Source organism: Natrix helvetica, assembly GCF_964273705.1.
Source record: "Natrix helvetica genome assembly, chromosome: 2".
NCBI classification, from domain to species: Eukaryota; Metazoa; Chordata; class Lepidosauria; order Squamata; family Natricidae; genus Natrix; species Natrix helvetica.
Window position 1 is genome coordinate 26,984,449 of NC_138552.1, and position 18,667 is coordinate 27,003,115.

General features: G+C 39.7%; 1 long non-coding RNA gene across 2 annotated transcripts in view; it reads right to left on the reverse strand.

The window, feature by feature from the left end:
* LOC309385810 overlaps positions 1–18,667 on the reverse strand; it is a 72,283-nt gene that overhangs the window by 11,067 nt on the left and 42,549 nt on the right. The gene's annotated exons all lie outside the window — the stretch shown is intronic.

Genomic DNA, 18,667 nt, shown 5'->3' on the forward strand with positions numbered 1-18,667 from the left:
TTTTTCTTTTTAATTGCAATGTTTAATAAAATTACATAGCCCTGTAGCTTCTCATTGCTTGCCTATAAATACACCCTATTTTCTTGTATCGCTGTCTTGCCTGTGGAATGTCGCTGAACATGTTCATGTGTGCTTCACCTGGCTTTGCAAACCCATAATAAAATACTTCAAAAGAGACTTTAAAAAATGGAGCAGCAAGGTTATGAACACTGCACCAGTCTAGAATAACAGCTTTTTAAAATTGATGGCATTGATTACCGGGAGGCTTCCCAAGCCAATCCAAATTATGCTTACTATGCTTGACGCTTATACAATGCAATAATGGATTACATCAAGCAATGTCCTGCCAGAATAGATTCTGCTCTTCCCCTAATCTAGTCATCTACAGAGGGCTTTCTGAGTCATCCTACTTGCAAGATCCAAGCCAGGGGTGGGTTCTGAGGTTCGCTCAGGGACATGATTCGGGCGTGCATGCACTTGATGCGCGCTACACCCGCATGTGCAATAGTAAAAATTGCTTCTGTGCATGTGCGGAAGCAAAAAACAAGATGGTGGCGCCTACACCACCGCCGATAGAAGTGGTTCGGGGGTGTGGCCGGCCGAGTTAGTACCTACTTGGCCGAATCGGTAGGAACCCCCGTCTGATCCAAGCCCACAATATATTCTTTCTCCAGGGATATATGCAGTGCCCTTCTTCCTTGCATTTTCAAGACAACAAATCATTAATCATCATACTTTTATGTTTTAGTGCTACATTATATTTATTGCTTTTTAAGATTTTGAGTTTTGGAGTCTTTTGGAATTAGATAGATTGAACTAACTATTGCCAATCATAACTTTAAGCCTAAAATGATGTTTCGGCACAACCATTATTCTTACTTGGTTGCTGATTTTGCTGGATTCTGTAATAAGTCAATTATCTTCAGTAGCTGAATCTCTCTTCATCTTGTGAAATAATCTCAGAATTTGTTTTAAGAGATAAGTCACACAAGCTTTACAATATGCACCATCTCAGTCCTCACTACAAGCATATACAGGTAGTCCTCACTTAACAATTAGGTCAGTTAGTGACTATTTGAAGTTGCAATGGACCTCCAAATGCTACTTACCTGGTTCTACAGTTCCAATGGCTACATAGCCGTCCAGTCACACGATTGCATTTTTGGCACTTGATAACTGGCTCACCTTTATAGCCAGTTATAATGTTCTGCAGTCACATGACCACAGTTTACTATGTATTTCGCTTGTTTCTGGCCTTTTTGAGCTGGTTTATGGCAAAATAATAATTCTACCCATAGGAATATATGGATTAATTTTACAACAAAAACAGTTGTACAATCTTACAATGGCTCCATTACCATTGTAAGTAGAGTACCATCTGTACTGAGAGACAAGTGGTGGGATTCAGCCAGTTCGCACCTATTCGGGAAAACCGGTTGTTAACTTTCTAAGCAGTTCGCAGAACCGGTTGTTGGAAGAAATCCCATTTTGTTTTTTTCCCACTTTACAGGCAAGAAGGAAACATTGTGGTGTTGTTTCTAGCCTAATCTTTATTGCCCTGTTTACAGAAACTGCCTCTCCGGTTAACCCTTATTACATTGTCACAGCTAAGGCAAAGCACCCATCAACCTGAGTGACGTTATGTTGGCCACACCCACATGGTCACATGACCACCGAGCCACGCCTACCCAGTTGGTCATTAGGGCAGAGAACCGGTTGTTAAATTATTTGAATCCCACTACTGTGAGAGACCAAACATGGATTCCATTTTCTCCCACTGTTGCAGAGATAGGACACAGACATAAGATAACTTATTTTTTCTGTGTCATTGCATACTTAACCCCTGTCAACTGGCCTGAGAAACAGGGAACTTGCAAACTTGAGTTGGAGAACGAAAGGCTGGGCAGCCTGTTTTTGGAGAGATAAGGCTGGTTATCTTGCTAGGGGCATTTACATTCAACGTTATCCAACTCTTGCGGCAGCTTGGTCTAGTATTTAAGGCACCAGGCTAAAAGCAGGAGGCTGTGAGTTCAAGTCCACCTGAGCCACAAAAGCCTGTTGGGTGACTTTAAACGGTCACTTTCTCTCACTCCAAATAAACCCACAGGGTTGTTGCTGAGGAGAAAATAGGAGTAGTGCATATGTTGGATATGTTTGCTGCCTTAAAGTCATTTGTAAAAATAAAAAAGGGAAACAAATACTAAGGCGCTTTTTAAAAAAAAAAGGAATTATGAGAATAAAACCCTTTTCTATTTTTCCGTTGTTTGCAATTTTTGTATATAAATTTATTTTAGTATTTTATTTTAACTAACTTACATTTTTTAAAACCACTTTTGTCAGTTTCATCAGAAAGAATAGTGTAAAGCAAAAAAGAGATCTAGCTACAGTGTGGGAAATGATGGCAGAAATGAGATGCACAAACATTTCAGTCTAAATATGTGATGGGGGGGAGGGGGGCAGAGAAATGTTTCCACAAAGTCTTCAATAAATTATAGGATTTATTTCCATATCTTTATCCTAGTACCTTCATACAGTAATACATTTCTGGAAGTTCATTTCAAGCAATAGGAATAAATTAAAATTGCTACAAATGCAAATTTCCCAGAATGGCAATGATCCTTTGGATTCCATCTGAACAAGCTTTCTACTTTCATAGTGGACCGTAGTTTTGATCTATTCACCCAGTGCAAAATTGACAACATGTGCATCATTATCACACTCACAATTTTGCTTTCAATTTTACTCTACTTTTCCTTCATTTCCAAAAATAAACCAGATGATCTAATTCTAAAGATAGGACTGACTTTCTTTTAAAAGTAATATAGCCACACATTGTTAGCAAATGCTGACAGTGGAATTCCTAGTAGTTTACACAGCAGAAAAAGGGATGATATCCCAAAATCTCTCTACAGTCAGCTGTAGAGAGTCAGTCAGTGACAGATAAAACTGACTACACAAAAGCAAAAGAAAACAATGGTGGAGACACTGAAATGAAAAAGATATACTGGGAATGAATAATACCCAAAAAGTGAAGACAGGGAGATTCACAACAGTTTTTTTCCAGAATATATAATGGAGAAAAATGGAAATCATGCCTTTATGATTTCAGTTTCATATTATGTTAATAGATTTAAGCCAGCTGTCAAAATACACTATTTTTCAAAAATAGCTTCAGCAATCAATAAGTAATTGACACTACTCAAGTGAACAATACTTAAAATTAAATCTTCCTTCAAAATAAGTTTAGTCTTAAATAAGACTAAACTCAGCAACTAAATAAAAACAACTACAGGCACAAAATGATCTCTATTTTAGAAAAATCACTGCTGTCAAAGAGAGTAATTAGAATACCCAAATTAAACTTTAGGGTAATAAACTATTTCTGCCAGTTTTATAGTCTTCCATTTTTAATCTCAGAGTTTTTTTCAAAACAGTACAATAAAATATATGAGATATCTTCAACTTCTCCTTTATCACATATACATACCTGTTCTGCTATTGGTGTTCTCTTATACCTGCCCTGGAGGAGTGCTGAGGGGAGAGTGTTAAATCTGGCTCTGAAGAAAGCTGTTTTTTGTTTTGGGAAGATCAGATCATTTGCCGATTCCCACACAACCTGTTTGATTCTGTCCCTACTGTGAAGACGCAACCTATTTAGTTCTTCTTGGGACTCCATGTCCTTCATTCTATTGATTACTACTTGATTTGCTTGGTCAAAGCCTAGGGACATTAAGAATACCGGTGAGAGCACATAAGAGCTCAGCTTGTAGTCTATCAACCGCAGTGGTGGATTCCGGCAGACACTACTGCCAGTTTACTCAGGACAAGCCCCGCATGTCCAGTACAACTAAAATTGCTCTGCGCATGTGCAGAAGCAAAAAACAAGATGGCTATGGCACCGCCAGGAGAACTGGTTTCAGAGCGTGGCAGGCCTGGGTTGCTGCAGGTTCCAGCGGCCCAGGCTGCCAAGCTACTACCGGTTCAGCCAAACCGGTCCAAACTGGTAGGAACCCACCACTGATCGCCTATTTCCAGGAGACAGTCCGCCTGGAAAGAAATACATTTTTAGCCAATGAATGATCATCATCTTCCAGGCTCTTACCTAAATTTGAGGCATGCCTGTCTCAATTCTTAACTGGGCATTTGGAGTTCCTTTAGGTGCAGCTAAGATGGCTCGCAGAAATTTGGTTTGTATGGTTTCTAGCAAGTCTTTCTTTGCAAGGATTCCTGTTTGTACCCCAAATAGAATTTGCACCAATGCTTTGGCCTCGAAACGTTTTAAGGCAGCAGATACTAATTGACCTCCGCCTGTGTAAAAGAAATACTTAACTGCATTTGAGGACCTACAGGCTGCTTGCAATATATGATCCAGGTATGCCTTCCATGTCCCTTGTTAGTGGAAAATCACCCCAAGGTATCTAAATGTCCTAACCTATTCTAAACTATGTCCTTGTATTTGCCAGGAGTATTGGCTAGGTCTTTTAGCAAAAAGTTTTGATTTATCAAAGTGAAGGACCAACTTATTCTGTCTACAATATCCAAGTGTTGCCGTAATTGCTGTCTTCAGTCCTATGGGGTTTTATGAAAAAATAGCAGCATCGTCAGCATATAGGAGAATTGGAATTTTGCGTTGTGCTAGGTTAGGAGGATGTAGATCTGGTTTCTATAAGAGATCAGTCAGGGGGTTAATATAGAAGTTAAAAAGGGAGGGGGACAGGATGAAACCCTGCTGTATCCCTTTTTGTACCCTACTAGGCCGGTTAAAGTCCGTTGAGGATTACACTCACTTTCAAGGTAGAATTAGCATTTAATTTTTATATGAGGAAAAGGAGGCGTTTATCGATAGTAGTGCATTTTAATTTCTCCCAGAGAGTGTTCCTGGATATTGAATCGAAGGCCCGCTTAAAATCAAGGAAGGCCACAAAAAGAGGATTATTTTTATACGTATATTTTTGAACCAGATGATGAAGTACTAAGATATGATCCAACGTTGACTTCCTTCTCTAAAACCAGATTGTTTGTCTTTGATTATCCCCCCTAAAATTAGCCAATTCTGAAGTTTATAGTTTAGGTGTTTGGTACACAATATACTAATAACACTCTGAAGACTAATGGGTCTATAATTGCCTGGGTCATTTCTATTACTCCTTTTATAAATTGGTATAATAATTGCTAATCCCCAATCTCTTGGCATACAGCCTGTTTTATGTATAAATGTAAACAGAGAGGCTAAAAGTGGAGCCAACCAACTGGCATTCTTTTTTATTATTTCTGGCAGGACATTATCAGCACCAGGTAACTTATTAGCCTTGAGGGCTCTGATCAACTGGGATATCTCTTCTGGTGTAACAGGGGGCCAGTATCAGAGGTGGGTTCCTCCCGGTTCAGCCTGGATTGGGCAAACTGGTAGTAGCAGCGGCAGGAGGCATCTACCCGGTTGCTTCTGTGCATGTGCAGAAGTGTCACAAGCATGCCCAAACCAGTAGTAAAAATATTGGCAACCCACCTCTGGCCAGTAAAGAGTTTGGTCCAAACTAATTTGGCTCTCCTTAGTTACATAGTCGGGTTCTGTATATAGTTCTCCAAAATATTCTTCCCAGGTATGAATTGGTACCTGATTAGTTTGCGATGGGGGGGATTTCCCCAATCCTCTGGTGATGTACCAAAAAAGGGATGTATTTTTTGTCTTCACTGATGCAATTAATCTATGCCAAGACTCCTTCAGAGTTGCACTTTTCTTTTCTTTTAAAGGATGTTATATTATGCCTTCAACTGTTTTAAGTAGTGAGTATGATCCTCAGAAAGGGCGTTTTTACTTTTTCTGTACTCCTTGTTATATATCCTTTTCAGTTGCATGCAATCTATATCAAACCATTTTTTATTTTTTAACACCAGCTTTTTGGAGTCAGCTAGTGTTCTGTTAGTGGGAACTGATTTGAAATTTCAAATTAAAGTTTCAAACCCCTCTAAGTATGATCCTTCAAATTTATTTCTTAGTAGAGATGTACATAGTTCTATGGGTGACAAGCTCTATAATGGTACATGAGGAAGATCAAGGAAATGGTCTTAGGGAACTGTCAGATAGGTGATAGATTAAGGTGACCAGACGTCCCACTTTTGGCGGGACAGTCCCGATTTTTAATAATTTGTCCCACAGCGTTTTTAAAAAGTCCCGATTTTTGGTAAGGTGCGCAGCCATGCACGTGGCAAGAAAACACCGTGCAGCAGTTTGCAACTGCTGTGCAGTGATTTCTACTGTCATAGGCTCCGGAAGCAGGGGAGGTCCTTTGCAGGCGGCTAGAAGTGGCCGCCTGCAAAGGACCTCCTCGGACTTGTTTTGATGAGTGTGAGGTGACTGACGGTAGTTTGCACCAGCCGCGCCCACTCAAACTATTGTCAGTCGCCCCATGTTCAGCAAAGCAAGCCTGGTGAGGTCCTTTGTGGGCAGCCAGTCCTAGCCGCTTGCACCTGGCGCTGCAGCTGAAGTGAACCCCCAAAGCCCCTGCCGCCACTAGAATAACTGCTGCTGCTGTCTCCTCCTCCTCCTCCAACTGTACCACCACATTTGCTGCCCGGCGCTGCGGCTGAGGTGAAGCTGCCAAAGCTCCTGCTGGCGCCCCTGCCCATGGCAGCGGCGCCTCCCCCTCTGCTCGGAGCACCTGAGTTGGGCCCCATGTTACCCCTGCCCCTTCCTCCTCTGCGGTGCTTTTGAGGAGCCATGAGGCCATGGGAGCCAGTAGGAAGGCAGCGGAGGGGGCGGGAGCAGGAAAAGAACACCTCATGGCTTCTCAAAAGCACGGAGGAGGAGGCAGGGGTAACGCAGGGCCCAGCTCAGGTGCTCCGAGCGGAGGGGTGGCACCGCCGCCTCTGATACGGGCGGAGGCCCCAGCGGGAGCTTTGGCAGCTTCACCTCAGCCGCAGTGCCGGGCAGCAAATGTGGTGGTGCTGTTGGAGGAGGAGGGGAGGAGGCAGCAGCAGTTATTCTGATGGCGGCGGGGGCTCGTCGGCATCTTCAGTGGCAGCCCTGCCCCCGGTGAAAAAACCTGAAGATGGAGCAGATCCACGCAGATGATGTCACCACAACATGACTGGAGGAGGAATTCTGGGAGTTGAAGTTCACAAGTCTTAAAGCTGTCAGGTTTGAAGACCCCTGGGGGGGTTTTCCCTAAAGGGTGGGGTGCAAGGGTCTTGTACCTTGACAGCTTTAAGACTTGCACTCTTCAATGCCAGAGTTCCTGAGCCAACATGACTGGAGGAGTAATTCTGGGAGTTGAAGTCCACAAGTCTTAAAGCTGTCAGGTTTGAAGACCCCTGGGGTTTTTTCCCCTAAAGGGTTAGGGGTGCAAGGATATAGACCAAATTTTTATCAAGAGCCCCCCCCCCCGCTCCCCCTGTCAATGGTGTCCCGCTTTACCAATGTTAAAATCTGGTCACTGGGCAGAGCAAAAGTTCTGAAGGATCTCTCCCTTCAGGATTCCAAAGTAACACCTCTAATGAAAGAAGACTCCAAGGCTTGAGGTTCCTCAGAGTTCCATTTTATTAGAAATGTCAAATTGGTACATCTGGGAAACCCTGAATCTGAAAGCTTTCAGGTTTTCCCCACCCAAACAAAAGTTCAGATCCGTGCCCAGCACACACATGTCCATCACATGGTGCAATCAGGCACTGTCCCAACTGGAAATGCCTCCCAGTCACACCATCGCAGCTGCAGGGCAAGATGTCCTTGACTCTCTGAGAAAGGAATGCTATTTTGTCTATAGCTTTCACACTCCATATAATCCCCCTTCCAATTTCCCACAGTATTAAATGTGGCAGGCTTGAAGGCCCAATGCTAAAGATGACTTCCAGGCCTGACAGGCCACCTCCCCTCATCAGAAGTTCATGTCCTGTAATGAGAATAACACAGGGTGTAACTTAAAATCAAAAGCCTAACCACCTCTTCCTTCCTCTCCACCACAATTCCCTCAGGGGGAACCTTTGGTTTATCAGGGTATTTCTCGTGGAATTATTTGACTAGGCTATCTACCTTCACATCCCAACTTGCACTACTATAGAAAGAAATGTTATTTTGACTATATCTCTCACATTCCATATAATCCCCCCCTCCTAATTTCCCACAGCATTAAAAGTGGCAGGCTTGAAGGCCCAGTGCAAAAGATGGCTTCTAGGCCTGAGAGGTTAGGCTATAAAGGGAATGGGGAGTGGGGAGAAAGAGTACTTTCAGACTTGCAAGTTTCTATTAATGTAGCTTTACAATAAAGAAGAATTTGTTTATCTGGTTGTAAGCTGATAGGCTCTTTTTTACTATCCTTTCAACAGGAAAATAGGCTTCTCTCATACAAAAATGCAGTTAGCATTTCCAAACCAAGCTTGCTTGATATATTCTATTATTTCTTTTCAGACCACAAGATGTCAGTAGAGTACATTTTCTTCAGAATGAAATCAAATTCCTGAGGGATGCATTAAAGCCATGTAGGAAAAGAATTTATATACATCCAGTGGTTCTGCAGAGCTTTTGAGCAACACAAATTGGTCCTCATATTGGGAGTTCAGGGCAACCAGTGGGAAACGTGATATTCTTGTACAACTGGATGTAAGCCTGTTCCTTTTCCAGATGATGAGAAGAAGATTGCATACAGATAAAGATTTTTTTTAAAAAAAGTATTGTATGATTGTCTTTAGGTCATTTCTCCTTTTATTTGGTGGGATTCCTCCTTATATAGATTTTCCATGATCCCAATAAGCATCTTAGGACTTGTATTGCTGTATTTGGAAGCTGGGTATTTGCCATAACTTAGGTGTCAAGTGCGCTGACCGCGTCCACCCTGGTTTAGCAAAGAGGGGGAAAGTCGCGATACGTCATGTGACGACGATGTGATGATACGAGTTTGACACCCCTGCCTTAGGAGAAAGATGAACAATATGTGCCAGTTGCACCAGACTCCCACAATATGTTAAGGATTAAACTAAAAGAAGAAGAAGAGGGTCCATTGGGAAGACGGTTTCTGGAGTTTTAATGATTGAAATTAATTATTTATTCATATCTTGTTCATATCTTTTCTTTTTCCCAATCTACTGAAATGGAAAAAAGGGAGGAGGGCACAAGTTTGTCTCCACCCACTCTGCATTAAAATAGAGGAACCCAGGAGCTTCACTGATATACAAGTACTCATCGTTCACCAATGATAATTACGATCAGGAACTCCCATTCCTAAGAAAAACGGCCATCAATTATGACATCACGTGACCACACCAACTTACAACAGTAGTCTCAGTAGTCCCAGTTGCTCTCTTTAAGCAAACCGCATGCAGCTGCAACACCCACAGTCACATGATCATCCTTTGCGACCTTCTGCTGGCTTCTTCGCTGTGTTTGCTTGTCAGAAGCTGACAATGTAATTCACAAGTTGCAATCACATGACTGCAGGAGGGCTGTGATGTCTTAATTGCCGTTGCCAAGTGCCCAAAGTGCAAGCATTTGACATCAATGATGTTACAGTGGCTGCAATTATGAGAACCTACTCTAAGTCCCCTTCATTCAGTGCTGTCATAACTTTGAGTGGTCTCTGAAAGAGTGTGCACTAAACAAGGACTACGTATACACTATGAATTTACTTAAAGGGCACAGAAACTGATTTAACATGATTTTTTACATCAAGGTTTACATTCATTTTTCAAGAGAGGCTACACAAGTCTTTTAAAATCTATAAATAAATCTGATTGAATATTTCAATATTTACCTGGACCATAATCACTATCCTTACCTGCTATATATTGCCTTTGGACTACCAGATTGGATTGGATAAGAGACAACAGCATTTCAACAGAAGAGTTTTACCCACTTTTGATCTTGGCCAGCTTACTCTTCTCTGTATGTCACTTCCTTCACCTCAATGGAAGGTACAATCAACTGTACTTGCAGTGTTTTGAACCCTGACACCCTATCAGGATGGCTATGGGACTTCTAGGAACTAAGGTTCACACCAGTTTTTTTCATATTTTTTAATTACCGGTTATTTGGGCGTGGCTTGGCGGGCATGGCTTGGCTTGGTGGCTGTGACCTGGTGGGCATGACAGGGGAAGGATACTGTAAAATCTCCATTCCCTCCCCACTCCAGGGGAAGGATACTGCAAAATCCCCATTTCCTCCCAATCAGCTGGGACTCGGGAGGCAGAGAATAGATGGGGCGGGGCCAGTCAGAGGTGGTATTTACAGGTTTTCCAAACTACTCAAAATTTCCACTACTGGTTCTCCAGAACTGGTCAGAACTGCTGAATACCACCTCTGGTTCACACATCTGTAATTTACCAAGGTTCAGAAACACTGCTCTATGTTATCATTAGATAATGTGTGAAGCATGCTCACCAAATGCCACATGCATTAAGCCATTTTTTTGTTAAATGATTCCTGTCTCAAATGTAATTGAACTTTCCTGAATGAACCGCTATCATTATGAAAGCCTTCATTTCTCTGCATCACAATTTCGTCAGTCACTGACCTGTGCAAAAAGATCTTACAACATAACTCATAATGTCACATCCACTGGGGAAGATATTTTCAGCCACATTTCTATAGTGATGGAAACACGTGCTCTGCTCTAACCTTTCATTGACACTTTGTCAAAGTACAGAAAGTACGTTTAAGTAGTTAATTTATTAAACATTAACTGCTGGATGTCTTATAATCAAACCAAAGTTTTTTCAGTACAGCTTGCCTGTCTGAAAGCATATTTAAAAGCTTTATATATTACATATTAATGTATACCTGTAGCATATTTCACTTTGATATATCTAAAACCTAAAATTCAGGGCTGGTCTGAATTCCTGTGGAAATATGAGCATGCTGCTCTGTATACGCTAACTAAAATACTTCATTGATTTTATTGAACTGCCTTTATACATTTCCTTAAGGATTTGCGTATGTGAGAATAATTGTTAAGAGAATTGTTAACTACTCTGCTGTCTTACCACTGTGTACTTAAGCAGATGGCTCTAGGTCAGTGTCTCTCAACCTAGGCAACTTTAAAAGGGGAAAACTTCAACTCCCAGAATTCCCCAGCTAGCTAGACCTGATGTGAGAATTCCTGAAATGTGCATGCAATACATTTAAATAGTCTAAGACAGGGCTGTCAAAGTCCTGGGCCGTGGGCCGGAATGCATCACATGCTGGTCATGCCCATGCCAGATTTAGCAAATGGGGGGAAACTCCCAATATGTCATGTGATGCTACCATGATGATATGAGTTTGACACTCTTGGTCTAAGATATTACAAAAAGATACAGGAGTTGCCACAAAGAAAAGAGAGTCAAGCTATTCTCCAAAGCACCTGAGGATAGGACAAGAAACAATGGGGTGGAAACTAATCAAGGAGAGAAGCAACTTAGAACTGAGGAGAAACTTCCTGACAGTTAGAACAATTAATCAGTGGAACAGCTTGCCTCCAGAAGTTGTGAATGCCCCAACACTGGAAGTCTTTAAGAAGATTTTGGATAGCCATTTGTCTGAAACGGTATAGGGTTTCCTGCCTATGCAGGGGGTTGGACTAGAAGACCTCCAGGGCCCCAACTCTGTTATTCTATTCTATTCTATAAGTAGATGCTACTGTAATTATTTTACAGGTTTGTGCAAAGCATTCCAGATGGATCATTTGAAAAGCCGGTGAGCATGAGCAAAGCTTCTGTCCTCCAAGGGTTAAAATAGCCTGATTCTCTAGAATGCTTTCTCAGCTGCTTCACAGCTGTCTGTGCATACATGAGCATGCACAAACAACTCTTCTGCCAGGATCATCAATGAAATGAAGGGACTGTATGCACATACAAAAGAGACAGCTGCGGGCAGCCTTCTAAAGAGTGATAAGAGTCTTCCAAATATATAGTCCAGTTCTTTAAACTGGCAGAAGAAATGCTGTCATGCCTTTCTAAAGGTCTTGTACAGACCTTTTACATTTTATCTCACTTAGCCTGTATCTGGTATCTAGTATTGTAAGTCTTTTGCACAAATGATTACAATTAAATATAACTTGACCTATGTATTGTAAAGAAAGCAAAAGCAAATTAACACCTGGACCTTTTTTTTCAGGATTTAGTACCTCACTTCCCATTATATGCAGGCTAAATTTTTCTGCTGTGTCAACTGCTTTCTGGGGTCTCTGAAAAATGGGCTCAGTGGTATCATTAGAGACATCATTTGCATTTTCAAACTAAAATAAAATGTTGACAACCTTGAAATTCCAAAAAGAAAAATTCCATGGAGCATACCCAGTGCTAGTACCATAATATAGAGAGTAAAAACTAATTATGTGTATATTTTTATGAATGTTTAGGAGGCTATTTCTTCTCCATTTCCATTTTGCTCTATATTCAGAAAAGCTTTACCACCTCAACTGCAATAATTAGTGTGTGCTGAGCTTTGCACAAGGACGATATGTTGTATTTCCAGTGATAGGAAGGAATAAATGTGACTTTCTTATAAGGAATAGAATATTTATAAACATGTTACCAAAACCAAGTATTTTCATCAAGGATGGAGAAAATTTCAACTTACTTACTAGGAACTATGCCTTGCAAAACCCAGCATGATTCTTGAATACAATATTCAAACAAAAAAATTGTTGACATCAAAAATTTATGAATGGAATTAGAATAAGTAACATTTATTATTCCTTCAATAAATTATTGCCATCTTAAAAGTTCCTTTCTCTAAAAAAGGTAGAAGTATTAGCTATTCTACATTAGAGAATGTTGTATAAACAGAGCTGGATAACAGACATGGAATGGAGCCCAACTCAGCAGTCCTGTTATAAGGAATGAAGCTGACAAGGCAATTCTTTTTGGAACTAGAGACAACTATGCTCTTATGTCAACAAAAACTAGGTGCTTTCACAATTCTCAAGAAAATGCAAAGAATCTGTTGATTCAGAAAAAAGGGAGAAAAAAGTCAAGACTGTAAAATCTTGAGTATAAGTCTATAAAAAGGTAAAGGTAAAGGCTCCCCTCACACAAATGTAGTAGTCATTCTGGACTCTAGGAGGCAATGCTCATCTCTGTTTCGAAGCCAAAGAGCCAGCGCTGGCCGAAAACGTCTCCGTGGTCTTGTGGCTGGCATGACTAAATGCCAAAGGCAGACGGAACGCTGTTACCTTTCCACCAGAGGTGGTTCCTATTTTTCTACTTGAATTTTTTTAAATAATTTTTTTTTTATTTTCATAATAAATACATAAAATCTTCCTTCTTTACATACTGTAGAAAGTGTATCAGTTGGTTACAAAAGGCTTTTGTGCATCTCTTCCACAGTCATCAAGCATAATTCATATTAACTCAAGTATTTTAACTCAGATATTATACACACACACACACACACACACACACACAAACATATACATATATATATATATATATATATATATATATATATATATATATATATATATATATATATATATATATATATATATATATATATATATATATATATATATATATATATATATATATATATATATATATATATATATATAATAATTGTTTAAACGTCCTTTATCATAAAATATACCAAGATTTAATACGTAACCACATACTGGCATTTCATTTACTATTTCTAAAATCCTCCAATAACACTGAATCCTTATGTCCTATTCTAGCTAAACATCCATAATATTTAATAACAAAATTTTCTAATCCTCCTTTCCAAATCACTGTTTACATCCAGTTTCCTTATACATATATATATGTTGTTATCATTATCCCTCCTTTATTGACTATATCCTGTATCATAACATTCCCCCCCCCCCCCAAGACTTAACTGAATCTAACTTAGTTCTTTTTTATTAACCTTTATATATAATCCAAAAGGATTTCTAATCTTCCTTTCATGGACACACACGTGCACGCGCACACACACACACACACACACACACACACACACACATATATATATATATATATATATATATATATATATATATATATATATATATATATATATATAAAATAATTGTTTAAACGTCCTTTATCATAAAATATACCAAGATTTAATACGTAACCACATACTGGCATTTCATTTACTATTTCTAAAATCCTCCAATAACACTGAATCCTTATGTCCTATTCTAGCTAAACATCCATAATATTTAATAACAAAATTTTCTAATCCTCCTTTCCAAATCACTGTTTACATCCAGTTTCCTTATGTTGTACCCATACATATATATATGTTGTTATCATTATCCCTCCTTTATTGACTATATCCTGTATCATAACATTTCCCCCCCCCCCAAGACTTAACTGTATCTAACTTAGTTCATTTTTATTAACCTTTATATATAATCCAAAAGAATTTTTAATCTTCCCTTCATGGGTACCATTCAATATTCATATCCCATTATTGCTTATCACAACACTACACATTGTATACATTATTATAATTATCAATTATTTATTTAACTATAACTATTGTCACTAAATTTCACTAAGTTTAACTAGTTTTAAATTATACTCTTCCATCTATCAACCTGTATCTTTCCCAAAACAGTCTCATGTCTTCTGCCATTTGTGGTGTCAGTCCTCTAATCATCTCCTTAATCAAATTTGTATGGACTCCTATTAGCAACTCCTTGTTTATAAAATCTCTCATATAATTCCAATGCCCTTCTTCTGTTTCATTAATCAGCTTATCTTTGATTATCAGTAGTGTTATCAATGATGTTGCTAATAAAATTTATCTCTTTAAATCCATAAATTCTTTTGTTTTTTCTTCTTCTGTGTCTTGCCATCAGGGGTAGAGTTCCCCTCCATTTAATTCCTCTTTCAGTATTCCACTCTTTCCATTTTCAGAAACAAACCAATCACCATAAATATCAGCAAATTTAATTTCTTTATGGTCATTTTCCTCTTCAGTTTTTAGGATTCTAACCTCCACTTTTTCCACTTTATAAACATCTCCAACTTCTTCATCATATTTTGCTGTTAGATGCTCTAAGTCTTCCAACTTCTTCTCTGTCCTCTCAAATGTGTTTGATAATTTCTGAATTTCTAAGAATATCTTTTACAGACTTAAAGTTTCTTTCTGCTGTTGAAATTGTGCCATTATCTCCAGCTAACAAACACTGCTGCTCTAGCTTGGAAGGTTTTTACAAGATTAAGCATAGACTCACAATAAAGTTTTATTTTCACTTTTCTCTGGTTGAAGATATACTTCAAAGGGACATCTGTATGCTTTTCTTCTTATCACTCTCTATAAACAAGCAGTGAGACCTTGGAGTGCCAAGCCAGGATAATCAGTAAGAAAAGTAAAAGTGTTTCCTTTCCAATACACAAACCTCCAGCCTCCGAGCAGCAGTGTCATTGTTACAATTTTCTTTGTTTCTTTTTGTATCTTTTTTGTATTTAAAAAAAGTCAGATTCTTGAATGAGTTAGAAAAACACCCACAGTAATGAAAAAGGAGAATTTTAGTCCATAGGTTACAAAGAATAATAGAAAAAAAATAGAAGAAGAAAACTTAATCCATTCGTTTTAAAAGGCTTGCATAAATTCCATCCATGAACATAGCATTTAAAAAGTAAGATAACCCACTGTCCAAAACCATTCCAAACTTAATTCCACCGCTTATTTTTTCTGTTCTCCAATTTAGATTAATTTTATTTTTTAATAGGCAGTCTCTTTTAAAACGGTAAAAATTCCTCACCAGCTGAAACACTTTCACTTTCCGTAGCCTTCTGTTTTGGAGCTGCCCCGACTTCATCAGCCTAATGGCTGGATTTTTTGTCGCCAGCTTGAAGAACTTCTCTTGGATCGATCAGTGACTTTACGATGTCCCTGAGATCAGCAAGACATATTCTTCCTGTTCACCATCTCTGCGGGACGGTTTAGGTCCGATTGGACCACCCAGCGGCAAAAGTATCGGCTGCAGTCTCAGAGCATCGACACCGCACGTCTGTATCATCGCGATGTTGGCTCCTTCCTCTACTTGCATTTTTAATGTGCTTTCAAATTGCTAGGTTGGCAGAAGCTGGGACAAATAACGGGAGCTTACTCCATTACACATTAGGGATTCGAATCGCCAAACTGTCGACCTTTCTGATCGACAAGCTCAGGGTCTTAACCAATATATATATTGAACCTTCCTCCCATATTTAGGCATACCAGGGGTTGTAACACAAATACATACCTATTTCCCTGGCTCAACTGATAAGGAGGCGAGCCTGTGGCTTAGTGGCTAAGACTCCTGCCTAAGATATAATACAGCCCAGGTTCGAATCCCAGTAAGAATATGGCTAGCTGATGAGAGCTAATTAGCTCGAAATAGATCTATACTAGTCTCCCTTTATTTATTTATCAGTACAAATACAACACACACACACACACACACACACACACACACACACACACACACATATATATATATATATATATATATATATATATATATATATATGGCAACATTAAAAATAATAATATGGTTTTCTGCCTGCATGGTCTTCTGTGATGAGCCGAAAGGACAGAAAGAGGGAGTAGTGACCTTCCTCCCATATTTAGGCATACCAGGGGTTGTAACACAAATACATACATACATACATACATACATACATACATACATACATACACACACACACACACATATATATACTGTATTTGTGCTGATAAATAAATAAGGGGAGACTAGTATAGATCTATTTCAAGCTATTTAGCTCTCATCAGCTAGCCATACCCTTACTGGGATTTACTGGGATTCGGGCTAGCTGATGAGAGCTAAATAGCTTGAAATCGATCTATAGTAGTCTCCCTTTATTTATTTATCAGCACAAATACAACACAAATATAAAAAGGCAACATTAAAAATAAAAATATGGTTTTCTGCCTGGATGGTCTTCTGTAATGAGCCGAAGGACAGAAAGGGGGAGTAGTGAGCTCCCTCCCATATTTGGGCATACCAGGGGTTGTAACACACATACATACATACATACATACATACATACATACATGCTTTTTAATATGTATGTCTATATTATATATATAATTTATTATAGTCTGTGTGAGAGACTGTGTGTTGGGTTAGGGTTAGGGTCTCAAAGCACCCTATTGGTGCTCAAATGAAGCTTCACCGCCCCATTGGCACACAAATTATTGCATTCTTTGATAATGTGACAAAATTAGTGGACCAGAGGAATGCCGTTGATATAGTTTACTTGGACTTCAGTAAGGCTTTTGATAAGGTAGACCATAACCTACTACTAGATAAAGTAGAAGAATGTGGGTTAGACAGCATCACCACCAGATGGATTGGTAACTGGCTGACCAACCGCACTCAACGTGTAGTTCTCAATGGAACTGCATCTACATGGAGGGAAGTATGCAGTGGAGTACCCCAAGGCTCTGTTTTAGGCCCAGTACTCTTCAACATCTTCATCAATGATTTGGATGAGGGAATAAATGGGGAACTCATCAAATTTGCAGATGATACCAAGCTGGCAGGAATAGCCAACACTCCAGAAGATAGGCTTAAGATACAGAAGGATCTTGACAAACTTGAACATTGGGCACTATCTAATAAAATGAAATTCAATGGTGAAAAGAGTAAGGTTCTACATTTAGGCAACAAAAACGGAATGCACAGGTACAGTATAGGTGATACCTTACTCAGTAGTAGTAACTGTGAAAGGGATCTTGGAGTCCTAGTGGACAACCATTTAAATATGAGCCAGCAGTGTGCAGCAGCTGCCAAAAAAGCCAACACAGTTCTAGGCTGCATCAACAGAGGGATAGAATCAAGATCACGTGAAGTGTTAATACCACTTTATAATGCCTTGGTAAGGCCACACTTGGAATACTGCATTCAGTTCTGGTCGCCACGATGTAAAAAAGATGTGGAGACTCTAGAAAGAGTGCAGAGAAGAGCAACAAAGATGATTAGGGGACTGGAGACTAAAACATATGAAGAACGGTTGCAGGAACTGGGTATGTTTAGCTTAAGAGAAAGAAGGACTAGGGGAGACATGATAGCATTATTCCAATATCTCAGAGGTTGCCACAAAGAAGAGGGAGTCAAACTATTCTCCAAAGCACCTGAGGGTAGAACAAGAAGCAATGGGTGGAAACTAATCAAGGAGAGAAGCAACTTAGAACTGAGGAGAAATTTCCTGACAGTGAGAACAATTAATCAGTGGAACAGCTTGCCTCCAGAAGTTGTGAATGCCCCAACACTGGAAGTCTTTAAGAAGATGTTGGATAGCTATTTGTCTGAAACGGTATAGGGTTTCCTGCCTAGGCAGGGGGTTGGACTAGAAGACCTCCAAGGTCCCTTCCAACTTTACTATTGTATTGTATTAAATGAAGATTCACCAACTCAAAGTGTCTCATCAACACTCAAAAACTTTTCACCGAGACTAGAAACTTTTGCAGAGAATGGGTGCCTGAAGTCCCATGAGATCAAGGCACTCAGAAGCTTCCACTCTGTGTGCGAAAAGTATTTGCATGCCAATGGGAAGCTTGAAGCAACGCAATTTTGCTGCCCCAAAGCCTCCCATAGAGTGCAAATGTTTTTCTATGCCGAAACTGGAAGCTTTTGGAGGAAACTTACCAAGGTTGCCCGCCACTCCAGAAGTGGCAGGCAGTCCCAATGAGTCAGAGAGAGCTGGGCACTCTCGTCCTGCTCTCCCTCTGTTCTCACTG